The 23,617-nt window shown below is 37.0% G+C and overlaps 1 protein-coding gene across 2 annotated transcripts in view; it reads right to left on the bottom strand.

Annotated features, from left to right (window-relative positions):
• The window catches only part of RIMBP2 (RIMS binding protein 2), a 102,556-nt gene that overhangs the window by 61,371 nt on the left and 17,568 nt on the right, over nucleotides 1-23,617 (bottom strand). For both annotated transcript variants that reach the window (XM_026037522.1, XM_026037517.1), the window contains exon 2: nucleotides 14,944-15,081. The gene's annotated coding sequence lies outside the window, so the exon portion shown is untranslated. The remainder of the gene's footprint in view (nucleotides 1-14,943; nucleotides 15,082-23,617) is intronic.

Here is a 23,617-nt window from a genome sequence, read left to right as displayed (position 1 = left end):
TATGTATAATAAAAGGATATGAACTGACGTAAAACCTATGTTAATAATGCAGTCAATATCAGCAATTCCAAGGCCAACTCACTGTACCATCTACTTCACCAATTTTTGTCTTTTCCYACTTAACTCTATTCAATTCTATTCTACTCAATTTTTAAAAACACATGCAGCAATATATACAGCATCCTCAACTCTAAAAGAGAATGAGATCAGTTTAAATTCTTGGAAAATTTGGATTAGTTCCATTTCGTTTGATCTGAACTCATTTTCGCTTCACACTTTCTGATCATCACATGTTTATTTTATGCTTGTGGCTAGTTCAACAGAGGAAAATAGTGAAAAAAATCATTTATATGCAACATCTGTATTTGCTTCAAACAGGGAGGGCTCAAGCTAATTAGTTTTCATAAAAAACAGTTTTGTTAACTATAAACAGATAACAAATTTAAGTACATCTGCATTTCAGTGAGTCAATTTTCAAAACTAATGGATAATCAAAAAGGAGGTTTAATTCATCTTGTATTATCATTTAATTTGAAATGAGGAACCATTTTGAGGGATGTGGAGAACTCGAGAGAAAGTGAGATAATTCATATGCTGGCTTACAATGACATTGTCTATCAGAATAAAYCTCAGGAAAATCAAAACTACACAAAAAGCAGCAAGAACTATTCCAAAAGGAGGATATTAAGAGCAAATGCAAATGATGCCAAGTTTTTCCTTTGAGATACAGATGACATCTCGTCATCCTGACACTAGGCTTAAATGAAGTTGAGCATCACTGAATTCTCTCTGATATTGCTATCAACAAAGTGAAGAATGAAACTGAAAATTAAAGGTGGACTCAGAGGACCATACCTTTATTAAATTTTCTCGAAGAGATAAAATTTATCTCCGTRCTCTTTTTTTCCAGCTGTGTAGCTACTGAAGAATGACACCTGTCTGCAAAAATATGATTACCCGAGATCACGGAGGTAATCAGATTTCCTGGCAGATCCCACTACTCCATTGACAATCAAAATGCCTGTCATTCTAATAGGCATATTGGCACACAGAACATAAGTATTTCTCCTGGATTTTGTCATTTTGAATATATAGCTCTGAAACTGCTATTTAAAGTTTAAAGTAGTTTCATTCTCTGTAGTATTAAACTAACTTCTGTTTTAACAAAAATACTTTGGTGGTAATGTAAATGTATGAGAACTGTTTCTTAGCACCTCATTACAAGTGTTACCTAAGCCTGTGAACAGGCTGCTTTGTGGTCAAAAACTGGCATTTCTGAGTTAATGCTCATTCTAAAATGGAAAAACTATGACTGTGAGAAAACTAATGTAAGCATCTGAAAATTGTCCATCGAACGAAAAGTGATTAAAATGTTTGGGTGAAATGTTATTCAAGGTTGACTTAACAGACCCTCCAACCTTTCAAARCTGAACTGCTGACTTGAGCCCAGTTCTCATGAGCACAGGATATTTACTTCCTTGCAAGGCATAGACCTCAATAATTCATGATACTAAGCTGCCACAAACACAATGAAACAGAAAGTCAGAGTTTCATTTGTTCCATTTACATACATGGAAGAAAACTGATTAGCGTTTTCATCCGCTAAAAATAAAAGCTCTTCCACAGTGGTCCTGTGGCGATTTTTCATTTCTATATACAAAAGAAATAGCCTATGACAGAAGCCACTTCCAACATACAAGACCAAAGTCAGTAGTGTTTTACTTGCCTGCATAATCTGCACTTACTATTTCACACTTTGATTTAAACCATCATTTGACCTACAACCAAACTGTTGAAAGGGTAGTAGGAGAATGTACAGTTTGGATATTTCATCAGTTGGAAAATCTACCCTTGCATAAGTGGTAGCAGGACAGGCACAATCCTGTATCTGAAATCAGATGACCCTTAGGCTACATGAGACTAGATCCTGAAAGGAATCCACACGTCCTGTAGACAAGTAACACTGGAAAGAGGACTTCTTAATGGCAGAGCAAAAGAAACTGCAAATACGAAGCAAAGGAGAAAGAAATACAATGTATMTGACAATTTAAAACAAATTGTGGAATTTGCAGTTAAAGTAATGGCATGGAAAAATATTAAAATTMATGTTGCACAATGAATCATAGACAAAATGTAAGTACCCAAAATGTAAGTTTCTATCTATGGTGAAACATACATAATTTCTCTCCTTAAGGCCTCTATTAAATCTTCCAAGGTACAGGACATGGATACAGAACCCCACATGGAATTTGGGTTGTTATTTACCTGAATAGCAGTRGCAGTGTTGTGGCTTTCTTCTAAATTTGCACTTCAGCCACTACTGCTCCTTTCCCTCTCATAGTAAAATTACCGTCATTCCATTTTTCAAATTGTCTAAGCTCCCAGCAAATTAATACTAAATTACAGTCCATAGAAAAACACATTACAGGCTTTTTCTGCCATGCCTGATCTAATCACAATTTCTTCTTCTACAACTTATATTTAATAGTGAAAATTATTTTTGGACTGATTTATGATGATGATGCTAATTATATTTCAGGGAATTATTCTTCCTTTCTATCTTTGTCTAATTCTCAAAAATTCCAGTACAACTTGCAAAGGCCATAAATGATATTTATGAAAGAGAGAATTTCTTTCTCCTTCTACTTCCCTTTTAGAAGACCAGCACCGAGCATGTCACAGAAGAAGGCATTAACTCCCCACATATTTCCTTCTTTCATGAAAAATATTGCCAAAATGATGGGAAAAAAAAAATCAACACAACTGGAAAGAAATCAGTATCACCTGTGAGCTGTCACTCATTTGTACTGGATTTAGACTAGTTCTATTGACTAGATGTAGATGGACCAAATTCTCACCAATTGTCAAGCAATTGTCAAGCCGATAAGCTCGACATTCCCTGACTGTTTTAAAGTGCTCTGCAATCCTTTCAAGAAAAGGAAATTAATATTTATTGGCAGTATGTCATGACTAGGTCTTGAAAGAAACTGTCTGCTTTCTTTAAAATTTCTCCACATAAAATTATAGCTTCTTAAACCCCTATGCTTCCGAGCTTTTGAAGTATGATAGGAGATTATCTACTTAATCCATTCCTTTCAGTTAGGCATTTCAGATTTCATGCAGTTATACAAAAAAAAGTTGAGTTCTGCTTGGCCGACTTGGAAAGGTCTTTGCAGAATAGAAAAGTGAGTCGAGAAAAAAAAAAGCACCCATTCCTATGACTATTGAAAAAGTCTAATATAGCTGAATTTAGGATGAGAAATGCCAACCTACACCTCCTGTTGATACTGCATCTTGCTAGAGATCCCCTGTTACCTCTCCCCTTCCTTCTCCCACTGGAAAGGTTTTCCTTGGCCAAGGGAGAGCTGAGGGAAGCTCGCTAGCTCCATTTGTTCAAACTCATGATTCTCTTTCAGTCCTTGTCAAAATGGAAACTGTCACTTGATTAGGAGCTCAACCAAATGCAAATTACTGCAGCCTTCAAACACTCCAAGGATGCTTTGTTTGCCCAAAGGAAATGTAACTCATTGCCAGCATGTTTTGTATTCTTTGATTTCTATTTTTTTTTTTTTTGGGGGGGGACAAGAGGTGCCGCTTATTCAGAAAGTCAGAAYTCAGGCCTTTTCTCTGCTGTTTTCAGCATAATTCAGCTTGATTTGGTGTTGGTCTTGCCAAGACTGCATCTCCTTCAACGGCCATTAACTACATAATTAACCAAATAGCTAACATCAGTTTATTCCTTCCCTGAGAGGGATGAGATTTCAAGCTAACGTTGTCTCCTTAACTCAATCTGCTAACTATTACTAGTCCAACCCCAAGTAGAAAGATCATTTTTCCCTGAGGCTCCCGAATTATCCACGTTGAAGTGATACTCTCCTGCAGAGGAAAGACGGCAATSTAAATGTTATGGCAATCTATAGCTCTGCAAGGGTAAATCTGCAAATTCCTATACTGTTCAGTGGGCAGGCTTGAAAGCAACTCAGATTCTTCATTCTCTGCCAGATTGTCAAATGCCATTACTTCTGTTTATGTAGAAACGCGTGTCTAAATTTGCTCCAATGCCAAAATTTGTCTAAGCCTACTATAATGTGGTAGAGAATAATTTCTAAATTTAGGAAGTAATTGCTGTGCAGCCCAATGAAATGCACACTAAAAATAATCTCCTCTAGGCAAGTCCTCATTTTAAACACCAATTCAGCCTTCAGATGTAAGCACTAAACCTTGGAAATAAATGCAGCTGTATGCATGACGCCCTTGTTGCAGCGTGGTGGTTGCGCGGGTGCTTGCCCTGTATCACAACACAACCCGAATATCACCACAAAKGGCTTCTGTGCTTCCAACACAGAGCTACAAAGTGCTCAGCAAACAAAACTACACAGTTTCCTGGGTATTATTGCTTTTCATGGAGGTTTTATTACAATTCTGAACAAAATCTCGACATTTCTACCTCCCTGGTGCAATAAATAACCATAGAAGCAGGGGAATCAGAGCATGTTCCCTGCATGTGAAGTGTCCAAGGGAAGCAACAAGATACATCACCTATTTCCCGCTAGTCTGAATCCAGAGCTTGAAGTCCTAAAAATGCTATCAATAATCTCTGGACAGCCTAGCATCTAATAATTTAATTCTTAAAGCATCAAAATTTTGTCCTTCTGATAAACAGCAGTATTGCCCTGCTATGAAGGAGCTCATAAGTGAATTCACAACATTAAAAAAAAAAAAAACCAAAATATCCATCTCCACTCCTGTTAATTTTTCATGGAACTTAATCTATATGCACAGGAAACAAAACAAAACAAATAAAAAACCTTTAAGATGTACAAAACCTTTTCAATTTAAAAAATGTGAAGTGCTGGAGCTTAAAGAGCTACTCCACAGCCCCTACTCCAAAATAAGACACCAAATCTCTCCTATTTCCAAAACCATGAACACAGAACCACAGTACCAGCACACATGACACAAAAACGACCATTTTCAATCCAATCCAGTGACTGGAAGGTCACTGTGACCTAAAACTCACTGCTCTTTAATCATAGGCTGTTCAAAAGAGCAGGGTATTATTATTGAAATTGAAACAGTTATCAAAATACCTACTTGCCTTCATTGTAGACCATTGCATATTTATTGCCTGTGTTATTGAATAACATAAATTTCACTAAACATCTAATTTTTCACATTCTGATTTGCCTAATTCAGTACTTTTGGGAAATTTTCTTTTAGCCAATGGCTCTATCAAGTTCCTCCTTCTGATAATATCTCACAGAAAATTCTTATATTACTGAACTATATTTTCCATAAGAAGAACTGCAGTTTCAAAACATTAGAATATTAAAAGACAATTGGCTTTTCTAGGCACCATGCAAAACAGCAGGGTTAAAAGTTCCTGGCTTCAGAGAGCTAACATTGCCCTGGAAGGAAAAAGTCACATTCTGTTCCTTATAATATCATGCCAAAATAGATAAAATATCATATCTCAGTTACCATCCCATGGTGTTCAACTACTTAAGCCTGTTTTAACAAGATATTCAGTGCCTTCCCAACTATTCTTTTTAGCTCACTAAATATGGTGTTGCTTTTCCCCAGAAGTAGATATTTCCCAATCACACTTGAGGCCTTGTCTTGGTTTTAAACTTAATTATACAGTAACGTGCTAAAAAAATGCTGTTACATGGCAGGGCTGCAATCTTGTTCATTTTATAGATAAGGATGCAGTCCTATTTCAGGAAATCTATTTCCAGAATCTGAAGAAATGAGATCTTATAAAGGGCAACTCTATGTACGTCCCAGCTCAGCTATCAGTCAATTTGTTTCATGTGACAAGAAGCTGCACGCACAAGACTGCTCTCCAAGAAGCAGCACTGAAATAAAATTAAAAACCTAAAGTTAAAAAAGCTCACTAAAACAAAAAGTACAGGACGGAGAGGAATACAAAAGGGGCAAGGAAAACACATAATAATTTTCTGTAATGGTAATGTTTTGCAAAAGTAACCTTTTTTTTCTCTCCACTGTTTGCAAAGCAGATGCATATTTCACAAGTTAAATTGCAGTTCACAAGAACATAACTGCAAACATTTAACTCAGGGAATTGTTCTTCCTTTAAATCATGTTCTCCAGGTTTCCAGTCATGCTTGCAATGTTTTCATTGCAGATGTAAAAGCTGACAGGATTTCCACAGCACGCACCCATTAAGGAAGGCAGGCAGAATTCAAGGACAATCTCTCTCACTTTTCTCCATCAAGTGAAGAAAACACAGAGAGAACATTTTGCTTTTTGAGCATAGTGATTAGCTGCACTGCAAAATGCAAAGTCTCCTGCAGAGACTGAATGAGGTGAGGTTGAGGGAAGTCTTCTCTCTTTCATCAGTCTTCTAGAAAATTTAATTTTTCTTTTTGCTAGAACATCTGAGCACTGTTGAGTGTGGTTATAGTGGAGGGTCAATGTTCACTACAGCATATATAAGGTTTAATGTATTTAACATCTTTCTTTTACATTTATATTCCTTTTCTTGACCTGCCCGCTGCACAACTAGATTCACAGAATAAAAGAACTCTGGAATAGGTTGATAGACAGGTGATTACAGGACTCATCAGGGATGAATATGTATAATTTAACTCCAAAACTCGGTTGGATTTCAGGTGATGAAATACGTTATTTCACTTCTACAGGACTTCTAGTACTGCAGAAGTGTTTGTTTAATAACCCCACAGCACAGCAGAAATTCTTAGAGGCATCCATTATTCAGTCAGCCAGTTTATAAAAACAACATGACTTTTAATACACTTTTAAATTGCCTTTAATTATTAACATTTACATTGCTCTCAAAATAACAAAGTATTTCAGCTGGAGATAGAGTTAAATTTTTAATTACTCTGGAAGCAAAGCAGCAAACCTCTGACTATGTATTTTATAAACACACAATATTCTAACGCATGTGTGCTTATATAGATATACATATACATACATATACTGTGTATATATTAGGTTTTATATATAATATATAAATATTTTGTATATTATATATAAATGCATAGAGTATGTGTGCTCACACACASACATATTTGCATGGAATTTTTAAGGAATTATATATCTTTTTCTAGTGATATTTCTACTACAGAACCAAAATTTTCCTGGCCGTGTAACTATCAGCCCTCTTTCATGCTGTATGAGCTGTTCTCATTTCAGATAGAGTTTACAGTCATGCTTACTGCCAAAGCCTGCAAACAAACTCCGCTCTATCTGCAGTGTTATATCACAGAGCACTAAATGAGCCACAACACTGCTAAGGCTAGTGCCATTAGACAGGTTGCCAAGAGATACCCTGAATATAATTCACATCGACTCAGAGCTACAGCCAGCCAGTAATGCTGTTAAAACACCCCCACGGGCTTGTCGATCCTCCTCTCCTAGCAAACTGTTCACGCAATTACAAAAGACTTGAAACCATTTTAAGAATAATAAAAAGCCACAAGGACGGTTCCCCCCAACTACTTTGGGGAGGACATTCCCAGTTGCTCCAATTCAATTCTTTCTTTAGGCGCCTTTCCCTTATGGATGCTCACAGCACCTTGTCAAAAGGATATGTGGCCCTCAGTCCTCGGATAGGAATCTGCAGAGTATGTACTTGAAGRAATACAGTGGAAACATAAAGGATTAATTTCATTATTTTGCAAAGTCCCTAAAGACATCTTGCTGCTATTATTACTTTACCTATACTTAGGCTTTATATTTTTTCTATCTACATTAAATTTAGACTTAATTATTGCCAAAATTCTAAACTTACTAACATTTTTCTACTAGAAAGAAGTAAGAACAAATGGTCTTATGAATGCATTTTTGTCAGCCTTCTTTATCTTCTACTTTTTCCCTACTTCATAGCCTTGGTTTACATTTCAGAATCTGACAGCAGCAGAGCTTATTCAACTAAACCAAATTACAGGTATTAATTAATGTCTCTCACTTATTTGCCAGCTCCTGCAAGCAGAAGGGTAGATAAAAATGTATTTACAACAGAATTTAATTACCCATTTTCAAGCCATCGGCCTCCTGGCAAAAGTCTCCTGATGTAGTGCAGAATAGGACTTGGATTAAGAATTAATTTACTGTCAGCAATGATCTGCAATTTAATGACTTAATCAAGTTTGCTATGAACTTGGTAGAGAGCCTTGTAGCCTAATGCTGCCCCAGAGCCTGCTGCATCTAAAGACAGGTTTCAGAGATCTGTAATGCAATCATCATCCACCAAATCCAAGATCTCTCTCAGCATATAATCAGGAATTGCCTCCAGCTAGCTTACTATTCACATTACAAGTTATAGCTCATGGATTTGTTTATATAAAGTTCAATGTCTACATTTGACTCCTTCCAGCTAAACCTCGCAAAGCAGGGAACTTTGTGTGCAAGATTAACATGTAAATACAGGCCAGCACGTGAGCAGAACATGTTCTCAGTTAGAATTGTGTAGGACCATTATACAATCCGACATTTGTATTAAAAACTGACTTGCACCTGTGGTGGAATGAAATTCTAAGGATAAAAATGATGCTCAGGTGTAAGGCTAAGGTTCAGCAGAAGTCTAAAAATGCCAAGCTTAACTTGGTTGAAACGCTCATTTTAAACAAAAATCTCAGCTAATAGCAATCTCTTGTAGTAGTCAGGATCATGATTATAGTCATCAAAACCCAACTGTGCTCCAAAGGTGAAGACAAATCAAATGCACATTTTGTTTTGCAAAAAAAAAWAAATAAATAAATAAATAAAAGCAAAACCATAATGAGCTGTTGAACTGTATGTAAAAAGCACTAATGTGGAAGGGGTTTGATTCACTTGTATAATGCAACTGTCTAAATATCCAGCCATCAGAGAAACCACGGAGCATCTATAGAAAGAAAACAAACAAAAGTCTTGAACCCTAACTTGTCTTTCCTGTTAAGCTCCTGCTCCTACTAATAAAGCTGTTTTTAGGTTTTGTTGCCCAAAGAATATGTAAAAGGTTCTCAGCTGTCTATTAAGGCAGATTCATGCAAGTCAATGCAGGAAACTTGAAAACACTATAATCACAGTTTCCTAGGAATCTAGTCCTTCGTGCCTTTGCTGCTATGTACGTATCACAGACAAGCTATGTAAAGAGAATATTGTCATTTAAAGCATCAAGAGCTTTCATGGCTCCATAAAGCAACAGTTACATGCTTTTTTATTTCCACATTTATCGCCTTTTTTTTTTTCTTTTGATTTCCACATTCAACAGCCTTTTAATACATCATGTTCTTATTTCCTGCTGTCTGAGCTGAATTGCCACAGCACATTATAAATGGAAATGCTTTTGATAATCACACACACACTGCTTTTCTTTTTAAAGCAGTGAAAAAAAAGRGCCAGATTGACAGCCCTGTAGACTAGAGTGGCCTGTTAAGCCAAAAGAAAACAAGGCACTGTCAGCTTCCCTCCAATACATCCCCATTTAGATATGGATAGGAACAAGTAATACATAACTATCACACCTCTAAGTCATAGCTCTGATTCTGCCTGCTCTTATTCTTGGCCTCAATTCTGAATTTTACTAGCAGAGAAAATAATCAAAGATAGCAACGCATTTCTGCAAATGAGCTCTCGCCTTCCCAGCACCTCTGCTTTATTGGTTGCTGTCCCTCTGCCTCAAAAAAATGCACATATAAATCCAGAGCATGCAGATGCCGCTAGAGAATACCTCATTTATTCATACAGGTAAGGCAATATCTTGCTTGCACTAGGAATATCACTAACCTCACAGTGGCACTAGTGGCAAGCAGAATTTGGCCTGCATTATATGGAAAAGAAAATTAACATCAGTAGTAACAGAAAGAGCTGCATATATTCAGAAATAAAAAATGGACCTTTCCAGTTTCAGGTCATTCCTTTTAACATAACAGGAGATTCCTTTGCCAGTCAGTGGAGAGGTTGTACCTGCAATTTTTTACCATGGGAAGGCTGCTACTTGCCCTTTCAAATGCATTAAAGGCTCCATCTAGTTCTCAAGACCCATAAAGTCAAATCCAGCTGCTGCTCTTCCTGCTGAGGAAGACTTTGATATTCCTTGTCCTTTCTATCAACTGGGTTGTACCTCTTGGAACAGCAATGGGCTTCAGACAGTTTGAGCTCAAGTATAACAAGTATTTTGAAGGTAAAATAGAAGYTCTCAAGCAACCCACAAAAGGGTCAACAGGCCCCTAAATGACTCGTAAATTAAATCTCAAGCCCAGATCAAAGAACCGTCTTCTAATTCACCTCTGAATTCAATGTTAATACCACAGAGCATCAAGATTTTAGCATGAGGCTTCAGCTCAAGGCTTATACTTTTTATTATCCCCTGAATACTTGGTCTTCAACAAATTTGTTGGACAAGAAGCCTTGGAAGTGAAGCTACTACGGCAGCACAAAAGTTAATTAAACTATACTCTCTCCTCAGAGATGCAATATTTTTCTTTCAAACGTGATTAAAAAAGAGGTAAATGTAATTAGGACAAGTATAGGCAAAAATGTTTAATTCTATCATGTATTACAGAAAAAGAGCATAATAAATCACCCCGCATCATAAGCCCTTTGTTTTGCTGTAACTGATACCACAGTCAGACTGCTTGGCTTTCTGGTCAGAYGTGTGTTACATCTGCTGAGGCAATTTAGAGGCAAACTGGGACTGTCAAAATGGACATTTAGGAGAAAGATCATACATATGACTAGACTTATGCAGAGGGCACCTTTGCAGAGAACAATGAATAGAATTCAGGATAGTGAGATCTATATGAAAATACATAAAACATTCATGCACAAAAAATCAAGATTTAAAAAAACATATTAAATGGAATGACGGACTGGAACCCTACGCTCAGGAAATACTATTTGAGTGGAATGGGAACCTTGGAAGATTTGGGTCACGGCTTCTTTGGGGCTTGAATGCCTTCCAGTGAGAGGGTGCAAAACCCAAAGGAGCCAGTGTGCCCTTCTTGCACTGACTGGGCCTCAGAGCTTCTGGATCCAGGTTCTGGCTCCTCCTTTGATTTTCTCACTGACATCAATTGACTCATTTAATCTGATCCTTAGAAGTGAAACAGGGATTAGAACGTTTCATTTTCTCTTGTCTATTTGAGTTCATATTAACTGTGGCAGTTAGAGCCAGATCGTGTTGGATGTCTCCTGAATTTGCAATGATCCAGCCTAGTTTGCAAGCCTAGTTTTCAATTTAAAAGCTGCACAGCTGAATATGAGTGCATCACATATACTAGATGCTATCAGAAGGCCTTACATTTGAATTTCATGATCTAGCAGGAAGTATTGATCAGAGAATTCACTTGAAAAATGCATATTTTTTTTTTCAGAATCATAACAAGGCAGCATTGCATCCAGCCTAGGCAAGGCTGCCTAGCGAGTACCTGCCCTCACCAGGGCTCTGAGTGCTCCACAGAAAAGAAAAAGAGGGAAACTGAGTTATGAGAGTGTTTTTAGCAAAAGGTCATATTTAAATCAACTATCTTTTAACGCAGAGAACAGGAAAATTATGTTGTAGGGAAGAAAAGGTCAGTCTGCTTTCATGGCTACTAATATAATCCAATCGATTTTTCTTTACACTAGACATTTCTAATGAGTTAGGCTTTTAAATGCTTGTTACTGATTTCACTTACTGAGGAATGTAAGTAGGTTCTCAACTGTGATTAGAAAAAATGTTTTCATAAAACCAAATTATGGCCTATTTTGATGGATGTTCTTTTCACAGCCTACAGATAGGTAAAGCTATTACATTGGCAGTGTATCAACTAAATCAAAACAGAATTTTCCCTTTGCACAGGCTATAGTTAATCCAGAGAATAACATCAGAAATGGGAGGTTATGTAAGTCATTTCATAGATTCAGTGAACAAAAATAATGATGGAATTCTAAAGAGAAATAAACTATTAAAATAACTCATATGTATTCAGTGCCATATATTTAAATGTGCTCAAAGGAGACCCAAAATGACAAAAATTCAAATGCATTATATTTAACTGTCTCTCAACAGCAAGTGATACTCAAAACATTGAGAAATTAAAAAAAATAAAATTCTTTCCACCCAGATTTTGCCTAATACAATAAACATCTTGCACTAGGACCTAGATAACGGTGAATCCAGCAAACATCTGCTCTGTGGGATATGGCAGAGACTTTAGAGACCACTGCATATTGCCAAGGCGCTTATTATAAGGCACTAATTTTTCCACCATGGGCATGTGACAGAGGGCTGCATCTTCACAAACGTATGTTGTTATAGAAACTGCTGACACATTGACAGGGGATACAGTGCTGTAGCTGCATTACCAGCCTTTTTATAAACCTCAGCTCAAAGCTTGGAGCATTTTAGTTTACAGGCGGGGATCTGCACACCCCTCAGTGCAGCTGCAGCAGTGCCAATGCTGCTGTTGCCTGGACACATAGCAGGTAACACGATGGCAAGCGGGCACTATTTATGCACCCAGAAAGCTAATGATGGAAAATGAAGGGGACTTTTGTCTGTAGCGGGAAATTTTGTATCTGTTTATTAAAATACAGGATTTTCCTCGTGCAAGTGAAATCACTGCTAAAAAATGCAGAATCAGAATGAAGAACTGCAGATTTCCTCTAATCTGCAGTATAAAAACAATGACAATTTGCTGTTACTGATATAGCTGATGTAATGCATTAAAAAATGCATGAATACAAAACATCCCCATTAATTTCAATGCCATCCAATTTTTGCCAGAAGTCCGTCTTTTATAAATTTACAATCACCTGATTTTTCAGCTGACGTGTATTAATAGAGCTTCTCCACACAAATTTAGAAGATTGAATTCACTTTTTTACCAGAAATGTCTTTTATCAAACTTTAGCATTCAGTTCACGTCACTGATATGTAATTATTTCTTCGCAAAGTAAAGATGCAAAGAAGGTATTAACAGTCATTCAAAATACCACTTTATGCAATTTTCTCTTGTCATACTAAATATAATTACTTCTGATGCAATCAAGCTCATATGCTTCAAATGTTTAAATCCACCACCAAATTCAGAACATCAAGCTTCAAATATCAAGCTCGTACAGCAAAGCTTTAAGCCTTTACTTTCACTTCAATGAGACAACATAAGAGGAACGAGAATATTAGATGAAAAATAGCTTCTATTTGTTGACTAATTCTCTGTTACAAAGATTGTTTCAATGTTTTTTCACTCTTTAAACTGAAATATATCATGCTCTTACAAAGGGCCCTTTTTGACCTTTCATCATAAGCACATTTACATATTTTTTGAAAAATAATGAACTCACCATGTCACCACCAGCCTTGTGTTTCTCAGAACATGCACAAGCCAGCCATGTCTCACATATCCCTCAAAGAGCATCACCATAATAAAATTACTTGCCAAGATCAAGAATAATTCAAAAGTAATAGAAATTGTCGGGATTTTTGGCAAGGAGATTTCAGAGAAATGCAGGCCAATGCGAGGACATTCAGAGATCTAGTGAGCACATTTCACCCTTCATTTTTTACTTTGTAAAGTTTTTCCTAACTTTTTCTTAGTGCAAAGTATGCATTTTAGGTGGAAAGGAAAACAGGTATCGAATTTCAGTTAATTCTACATGGAATACACAAGAGGATTTCTCTTTTTTTCTTTTTTTCTAAAGACAAAACAAATAAATAAAGACAAACATGAGGYTCCTGAGCCCATTTTTGCATTATTAAGTGCCAGGGGTTGTTTGTGATGGTAGCACCAGCTCCAGAGACCTGCCCATTGCTCTGTCTCCACATACAWGCCTCCAAACTGTGCCATTACCACCACTGCTGCAGCTGCACAGGGAATTGTACTGATCTGTGCTAAAAATAATACAGAGGTGGGCGGGTAGAGGTAGCTTGGTTAAGCAGGCTCTGCTATGAGAAGGTCAACTGTGAAATTATGGCCTTGTTAGGCAACTGGCAAGTTTTAGAGTTGAGGACAATATTGTGCACAGTAGTGTCCTTCTCTGCTAGCAGAGCTGAATTTGCTGCTGGGAACAGACTGCAAAATTCAAGTAAAGACAATGAGTTCTGCCTAGCTTTCTCCAAAAACTTTCTTTCCTTCACAATGTTTTTGTTTTCATTACCAAGTCAAAAACAAAACAAAACAAAAAAAATCACAGACATTATAATTTTACATTCCAAAAAGAGGCAATTTCCTTGGTGTATTGAAAGCAAAAGCAGACAAAACAGCTATTAATTATAGGAAACAAACTGTAATACTCCATCTGCAATCCAGATTAAAAAAAAATCACAAATTTGTTCCTTTATGCATTCAAATGCCTTTGTACTTATGTGAAAATACGTTATCAAAATGAGGACTTCGAGGCACGTCACTTGGGCCAAACCAAGTTCGCTTTGGAAGCACTTTTCAGGTGCACTGACATTATCCTGCAGCTGCTATATTCAAAGAACACTTGCTGAAATATCCTTCTGGGCATGCCAAAGGTGCTGGAAAATTAGAATGCAGTGCAAATACATACTAACTCAACCAGAAAAATCTGCTGACATTTAGCATCAAATGTCAGGATGTATGCACCAAAGTGGATAGGAGTTTGCTGATCATAACCATTAAACACCACATCCTGCAAACTTTTATTATTACATCTGAAACTAAACACTGCTTAGTATTCCTATTTGTATCATAATTTTATTAAACTCAGCTTTCGTATTTAAGATTATGTTCCAATTACATATTTATGTTATCACTTAAATGCCACTTCAGAACTACAATATCTGAAGAAATCAATACAAAGAGTCTGTTTTTATAAAGATTGTGGACTTGAAAGCCTCTTTTTCCTCCGCCAAACCACTGATATTAGTGCATGTGCAAAGAAAAAGCAGCATATATTGCAAGATTAGATTTATCTTTAAATAACTTGACAGAACAAAGTAAAAACAAAGACAGGACTTACTAAAAACTGCCAGTGCTGATACTCTTGATTTAGTGTTGTGGCATGAGACTTAGAAATCTGGGTCTTCTCTAAAACCTGGATCCAATCAAAGATTTTCTGCGATGCTGCAGGCCGCAGATGTGATGGATCATTTCCAAACTGCAAAATAAAACCAAGTGATCAGTTTGTTTAAACTGCATTTGTACTAGCCAGATAGAATCTTTCTACAACATAGTATGTTTTATCAATATGATTTCYATAGCATATGCTCCCCAAAAGCTGCTTGAGAGTAATAGTTAAATATACATCATATCAAATATCCTTTCAAACACACCTCAATTTATAATGATGCATATTTGAGAACTATTTATGCTTTGCTTCTCCTATCTACCRTGAAACGACTAAATTTCTTGGTGTTTTTGTTAAATCCTGATAACATTCTACCGAATCAGAGAACCATTCCTGAATAAACATTTTGTCAGGATAAGCAACAAGACTGAAATTCATAATCTGAAACCAATATCAGATATATTACTACTCCTACACACAGCAGAGAATTTCTGCAGTTAATTGCTTCAAGAATTGGTTCATTGTCTTCTCACTTTTGCACCACATCTTTGCAACTCTGGACCACGTGCTCTATCTTCACATGCCTCTTTAGCAGTATTTACATCAAGTTTAGGCATAAAGATTTTAGAGCTCTTGAAAGAACAGTTTTAAAAATAAATGTTGTTTTCAGGCAAGCTGTGAAGCAGTAAGGTACTACACCATAATATGTGATTGGGTTTGTATTTCAAAGCTAGAAAATAGAAAGCATAATCAAGTAGAAAGAGTTTCTTGATTAAATTCAGTACATCACATTCACAGAAGCCGCCATCCTGGCAGAGAGGATCCATCTCAACTGCTTTGTGAGAGGGTGGGAAGGAATTTCCAAAAGGCTCCAATGCAGCACACGGTGCAACAGGGTCCAGCACATCACACGGTGCCATCAGCCAGGGAAACATGATAAGAGCTTCCTAACTCCCAGCAAACAGCACCTAGATCTTATCATATTGACCTCCTCTTACAAACTGACAGGATGTCAGTTCTTGCCCCCGTTCAGTCAACAATCCCAGGTTTTAGCACTTACTGGTCAACAAATGTTCAAGTAACCATCTTAGGACTTCTCCCTTGTGCCCAGGGAAAACTTCCACATAAGCATTAGCAAAATCTCCCCAACCATTGTCACTTGCTTTGGTGTCTGTGAAAACACAGCTAGCAGACACACCAGGGCTTCTCGTCCTGACCAGCGAGTTCCAATATAATGGGAGAAGAACTGGCATTCTGGAGGCAGATTTACTGGTTTCAGCAGCAGTAAATGATAAGCCTAAGTAAGTTCTTTCAAAGATCTCAGAAGTCTTCTTTTTCACTGAAGCAGACAGAATTCTAAAAATAGCTTTGGATGGGCCCTTCCATGCACAAAATGACAAGACACGCGAATTGCATCCTATATGAGCAAGCCAAATATCAGAGGTTATTGTGTAACAGATTGCTCCAAGTTAATGACAGACACTTCCACTCACCCCCACATTTCCACGTGCCTTTAAAAGTCTTTACTTACATAAAACTTGATGTCTGCTTCAGCAGCAACCTAATTCCGATGGCAACATCAAGGCTATATGTGCGGGACATCCGCATTGCTACCTTGCTATCTTAGGCTCAGGCCTGGGAGCACAGGATCTTTTATTTATTCATGAGTTTCCTGAGAAGAACTACTGGCTGTTTTGTGTCAGCTGAATAGGATCGTAATTCAATCTTCACTAGAACCTGTTTACCTGAATGACTCATTAAGGTGCAAGCTGCTTACTACCAACATTGTTTCATAAGAACAGAAGTTTTGTTAGGGAAAGAGACATATGGAGAAGTAACACTGCACAGTTAATAGTTTATTAAAMCTTGGTTTTAAGAGATAACATTGTTTCTTAAAAGCATAAGTAGATGACGTAAAGCACGCTCATATCTACCACAGTACACTACCCTGACCAACATCTACTTGTAATACCCGCTCTATTTCTTGTGCTTTGAAAGAAATAAGCAATGGTGTTAGTAAATCAGCAGTATTACAATGAACTAATAACTATCTAGTTCTACTCTCTGCTGGTAGTTGCGTGCATGTGCATGAAATTTTTATATATTTAATACATGTGCCAAAGCAGACATTATATTTCATTTACCGCCCACAAGTATTAAACCTTCAGTAACRGTAAAACAGTGGACTATCAAAGCAAGAAAGATCCTCTTAATATTTTAAAAGAAAAACATCACAAATTGTACTTTCTGTTCATTTTTTGTATGAAGGGTATTGCAGGGTGTCGGTCAAGGGCGATGGCACAATATCCTACGCACAGGATAGAAAAATACTGCATGTCTCCTCAGGTTTACAAGCACTATTTGCCCGTAATAGTTCACCTACAACAGCTTCATTAAAAATTGAAGGACAACAAATGAACAAACAAACAAAAACACACACACACCAAAAAAAAAAGAAAAAGAAAAACAAAGAAAAACAAAAAGGAAATTACATCTGTGTGCGTATTTTAACCAAAAAGAAAAACTGAAGATTTTTCCATTGGGAAAAAAGACTTTGTTTCAGGATATTTATCTGGCATTCACTAATTAAACCCTTCCCAGTTTTCTGTCTGCAAATTATAAACAAAGCTTACTAGAGCCAACATTAAGTAAACAACTCACTTTAGGTGTGTCAGTGGCATCATTCATACAGAGGATGCATGGAATTACATGCTGTTTGGTAGCACCCTTTGATTCAAGGAGCAGCAAAAATACTTTCATGTAGAATTTCTTATAGAGATTTGATTCGCTCGATCCATGACTGAATCATAGGTCCATGATCATAGATAAGATGGACAACCCAGTGGATCTTGCAAAATGCCAAGAAAAAACAAACTGAAGCTTACGGCGATTGAAAGCTATGATAGATTGCAGTCAGCATAAGCAATCTGAAGTTATTGTGGTTTKATTCGATTGAGGTCTGCATAAAAAACCACAAATTTTATCTCTGCGATATTGAAAACAGTGCTGCATTTTCTGCAAAACGTGATGGAATCTAATGACCACAAGCCGCCAATGATGGGGCACTGTGTCTTACCTAAAGGAAAGTATCTTCACTATTCCTAAAGCTCCCCACAACTCTTGGTAACACTAGAGCTTGGATCCAAACCTGGCCCCAAGGAACCCACAATCTATCAGCTTTTCTGTGTGACGGCCTGCAACTTCCAGGGTTAGTTCTCTGGCTTCCTACCAGACATGGGCCCAGGCCTGACAAGATCTGACAGGGTCACTTGGCTGCAGGCAATCACCTTTACAAACGATATTCATAAACATACACTTTCCTCTTCACACAGCCTTGCCACCAGAGGAAAATAAACAGCTCCAAGAGCTTTGCAGTCTAACCTTCTGCTCCATCTTTTAACTGCAAAAATTGATAATTCTTATTGTATTTTTGTTGCCACCAAATCTTATCATCCAAACCAGCTCATCTCCAGCCATCGACACAGGAATACGACTGAGTTTCAACKGCAAATTGTGTGCCCAGGAACAGATGAGAGACTGGAGAAAAAGGAAATAACATTCCTACAACACCAAAAGGTTCTTGAAATTGCACCAAGTAGATCCTGAGGAATTATAAAAATTAACTATTCTGAAATGAAGAGGTTTACTCGCTTAAAAATTGTCACTGCCCTGCAAGACAGCACTCCCTGCTAGGGGCAGGCATGGCATTTCATGATGCCCAAACTACTATTTGCAAATTGCTCAAGCTTATTTCTCCGAGTGTGTTTTGCTCTTTTGTTGCACTGTTCTCCTCATCKTGCACTAGAAGATCAGGACTTGGCTGCAGGGAAAGAGGGATGTTTTAAGTTAGGTTAGAACGTGGAAGGAAACAYGACAGGTGCTCCAATGTTTGTCACAGAGGGGAGGACTACCAGTGTAAAGTGCACTATAAACATGCACATGTCACAGAGAAATCCGAATGGGAAGGAACAAAATATGAATTGTCCTACCTAAGAAAGCAATAATTATTTTAAAATAAAAGAACCTTTGCATAAGTGCAATACAATTTATGGACAACAGCTAATGCTTCCATAGGAAGGACTGAAATTATTACTGTGCTAATRTTATGCTCCATCATTATTACAGCTGAGAATATGGAAATACTTTGACGATATTTGTCCTACAATTTGAGAGCTTTCTGAAGCATTAAGCAATCCTCGGTTTTGTCTTATTACTTCATATTTCAAAGTCACAAAACAAATTAATTAACAAGACTGTGCCACCTCGTCCTTAATCTCATTAGGAAAGACTAATGGCTGAAGAATCAATTATTTCATACAGATTACCGCCTTAACGCCATTAGMCTTTAGATCACATGAGCTCTTTTTGAAATTTCAATTCCAGTGCAATTTCCTCGTCTAGTTTAATTACAATCCATAATTAAGTCCTTTCTTTAATCAACCTTATAGCTGTGTCCATTCATTTATGGCTGCATATAAAACAAGAAACAAAACAGTAACTTCAGAACTATAAGGTCATTACAAGAGTTTTTATGATATCTGTCTCGCCTTATCCTTTACTCTAAGAACTGCACACATTATTTCCTATAAGCAGCCCATTAAAAATATACAGAAACTAAGAGCTTTACAAAACTTTGAGAGCCATTCTTTTTATATTGATCCAGAAAATTCCAAGAGTTAGGGATTTAATTTACCTACATTCTTGATTTCTGTTAATTTTAAGAATTTGGAGCAACATCAAAATTCCTAGTTGCTCCAAAAACCAAGTTTAAATGGCAGGTCGGATTTCTATGTACCCTCGGGATACACTGAATTTTTTATGTTGGTAACTGCACCTTTATCATATATCCTCCTTTGATACAGAAAACATGAAAGAGTAACATCCCTGGCATCCTAAATATGCCCTTTCCTGCCATTTTTCRTCTGTAAGGTTTGCAGCTGTTGTTAACATAACTTTTGCTTGCAATTTACCTTGGAGTCTTCTAACCTGGTTAGCAGGAATTGGACTTTCAGGAATGCAAAGAACTGTGACTTTCTGTGTGGAAATATTGTAGAATTTATCTGGGAAATGTCTTCCTAGATAGTCCTTTAGGTCTTCCTTTAGGAGACAGAAAACATTAAGGGTTCTTCTAGAGGTTTTTGGCCAAAACAGAAACACCAAATAAATACATAACAGCAGTTTTTCCAKTCGGCCTAGACGCTTCCCAATTTTGCTTTGCTTACTTTTCACATAGAGGTTAAAAAGTCTTCTAATTTCTTGACAAAGAGGCTAAATTTTACTTTGCTTTGCTTAAATTGTCAAGTTGTCTTTCTTTTTCTCCTGCATAATTGATACAGCTTTCTAGTCTTTTTTTTTTTTTTTTTTTTTTTTTTTTTTTCTTTGATAGAACAAATACAATGAAAGCAATATTAACAGTAAAAAAAAAAAATGAGAAAAGCCAACACACTCTCCAAACGCAAACTTTTTTTAAATACAGAAAAACAAGTCCAAGGGATTCCTATTTCACAGAGCAAATTAACAAAAGGTCAGAAAGCTTGATCTTTACCACTGGTGTACTCTGTCTGAAAGCTGAACTACCACTTAAATATTTATAAGGAAGAGCTGTAATTGCAGGTTGAGAGCTGTAAGACAGCTCTTCATGAAGAATATAGCAAACTTTGAGAATATTCATGAAATGGGAGATATTGCATTAAAGGAAAACTTGGGTGAAGAAAAAGAGAAATAACTTGTCATTTTAATAGTTTCCAGAGAAGGATACACATGAAGGTGACCTGGATCCTTTTACCTGTGGCAGAACAAGTCAACTATTTGTCCTTGTTGAATTACATACGGACCTTGTTGGCCCCATCACCTAGCCCACGTCCCTCTGAACAASAGTCCTTCCCTCCACCACTTTCTAACAAGACGACCACCTGCCTGGCAAGGCACACTGTCAAATTATCTCCATKATGTGGTAAAGTTTAGAAATTAAATAGTCTTGGAAAGCCATTTGATAGCTTTCAAAAGCAAGAATGGCAATTGCTGCCTGAGGGACTCTTCAATGACTATTTAGAATATTTAATAAAAATTATTTTTTGGCTAAATCAACCAACAYCTGAAAGCATTCTACTGATGACACCTGGTGGAGTTGCAGAACAACTTCTGCCAGCTTTCAAACTACATCTCAGACTACAGACAAGGGTCTCGCCTTCAAGCCAACAGGTCGTATTGATACCTAACCTCAAAGTTACAGATCTAAAAAATGAACTCCATCATCCCAGTTTGCATTCACAACCTTTCAAAGGAAAATATTTTTTGCCATATAAGTCATAYATACAAATACTCAGTGCTCAGTACTAAGGGAAAAGAGACAAAGTGGAATGTGCTTAGGAAGTTCTGAGGCAAAGTTCTCAATCAAAGCAAAGAACCTTAAACACAGAGCCTATGAACAAACTTGCCAGTAAGTGTTAAGACTTCACTGATAGTTGGAGGGTCACCTTGGACAAATGGTGAGGTAACTATTTATAGCAGCTCAATTAATTGAGTTCATATCCGCTTCTAATAAGCAATTATTTGTGAATAGACAGCCTAAGCAGAGGACTGCAATACAAAGTTACTTATCATATGCTGTGTGAAAGACCTACTGAGGGCTGTTATGTCACCACCTCTTGCTAAAAAAAGCATCCTTAGAATTAAATTGTTAGAAGCTAGGAAATACCTACATGGAAAAATATAACTACTTATTTGCCTTATTCTTTTACTTCTTTCCAAGCAGACTGCTGGCCATGGCCAAAGACAGCATATCACATTAGATGGACCTTTAGTTCTAAGTCATTTTATTTTTTTCAAATTGTATAATTCCATGTTTATAATATACTAATCAACATCAGTCATGCCACTGTTTTAAAACCAATGTTTATTTGAGCATCCATTATTCCATTCAGTGTTCCCAATATCAGCTTGGGCTCTGTGAAATATGAGAGCATCGAGAGTGCTTTTTCAACATTCCTACCTGGAATATCCATTCAAAGAATATTCATGCACAAACTTGTAAGCCTTCCTCTTTATGCCAACATTGTTTTCAATAAAATGTCTTGTATCATTAGTCATTCAAAGTGGAAAAAAAAGCCATCCTGGATGTTTTCAAAGCAAAACAGCAAATTATCCGAGTTATTTTTTGTATACAACATTTTTGCAGTGAGAATGGCAGAAGCGCAAGTTTGAAGGAAAAAGGCAATATTTAATTAAGACAACATCAATAATGAACTCTTTCTACATGGCCATATGCCAGCGCTAGTAAGTTTTTACATTAGGCTCCTTGGAATAACAGTAGCACTTAGTGTCAACCACAGTGTTCCTGATAGAAAATCCTTGTCTTCTTGCCAGTTTAAACATCTGTCTCTGTATTTGATGGTTCAGAGAGGTCTTTCACAGATTCTACCATCCATCTTGAAGGTAACACTGATTTATTTTACTTTAGTTTAGTTGATAGATTAATTTGAAATAACTGGTGTATCACCATTGCCCTCTTCTGGACCAAATAAGAATTTGGTGGACGTCTGTAGTCCATTTATATGGCTACAGGTCATCGAGTAATTGATAGGTGCTCTAGAGCTCATGAAGAGCCCCCGAATTTAATTTTATTCTTGCTATGCAATGAACAAAGTAGCAACAATGAAAGAGCAGAGTGACAATGCACTGGTGGCAAGGAGCTAAGGTGGGTTTTCCAATAAATCAAWGTGAAAATTATTGATTTTTAGCTATGGAAAAGTGCTTTGAAAATGAATTCTCCTCACAATAACCAAAAAAAGTCATGATAGGTTCACTTCCTGGACTATCTGTGAAAAGGTTATGACAATATTAATACTGTTTTCCCTACCAGTTCAGGATGTTAATGACAAGTACTTTGGTGACATTTTGGTCATCTCGTTTACAAAAACAAACACAAATGGGTTAGACTTGTTTGTCATAGTCCAGCAAGGAGATTCAGGAGATGCAGTTCTGCTCCTTGGCTCCAAAGACACCTTGGTCAAGTCATTCATCCTCTTTGAAAAGAGGGGAATATTCTTCAAAAAAAGCTCTGAAAAAGCTTTGTTAATGATGCAGAATAACAGAGGTACCAAAATCCCAATAAATGTATCTCAGTAGGTAAAAGAATGAGGTATTTTATCTGTGTGTGTGTGTGTGTGTGTGTGTGTGTGTGTGTGTAGAAGAAATTCCTAGTTTTCCCACATTTATAAAACCTCTTACTGGCCATATTTGATTGTCTTTTCAAATATCCTCCTTTTCTTAGCCACACTGAACAATTCCCATTTTGACAGGAAATAGAAATGAAACACTGCCGAAAATGCTAAGCTTAGCTTGAGGGTAATTACATAGCTATAGTTTGGGATGAATGGTGAACTTGATTATAAGTGGAAAGACTGTTGTTTTGAGTTTTTAATAAATAAATTTAAAAATTAGAGCTCATTTGTCACTCGCAAATCAAAACAGGAAAGAACAATAGGCTGGGCTGGAGCCTATCCAGGCCTGCAATCCCAGCACTGGAACCGAAACATCCCGCAGTCTCCATTATCAGAATAATGAAACAAAAACAGACAGATGACATGATGCAAACACTTGGAAAGGAACAAAAGGAGCCCTCAAC

Source organism: Nothoprocta perdicaria, unplaced genomic scaffold, assembly GCF_003342845.1.
Source record: "Nothoprocta perdicaria isolate Ctin4 unplaced genomic scaffold, notPer1 scaffold_2, whole genome shotgun sequence".
NCBI lineage: Eukaryota > Metazoa > Chordata > Aves > Tinamiformes > Tinamidae > Nothoprocta > Nothoprocta perdicaria.
The sequence above is the reverse complement of the archived record's forward strand: the minus strand, read 5'-3'. Positions and strand labels throughout refer to the sequence as shown.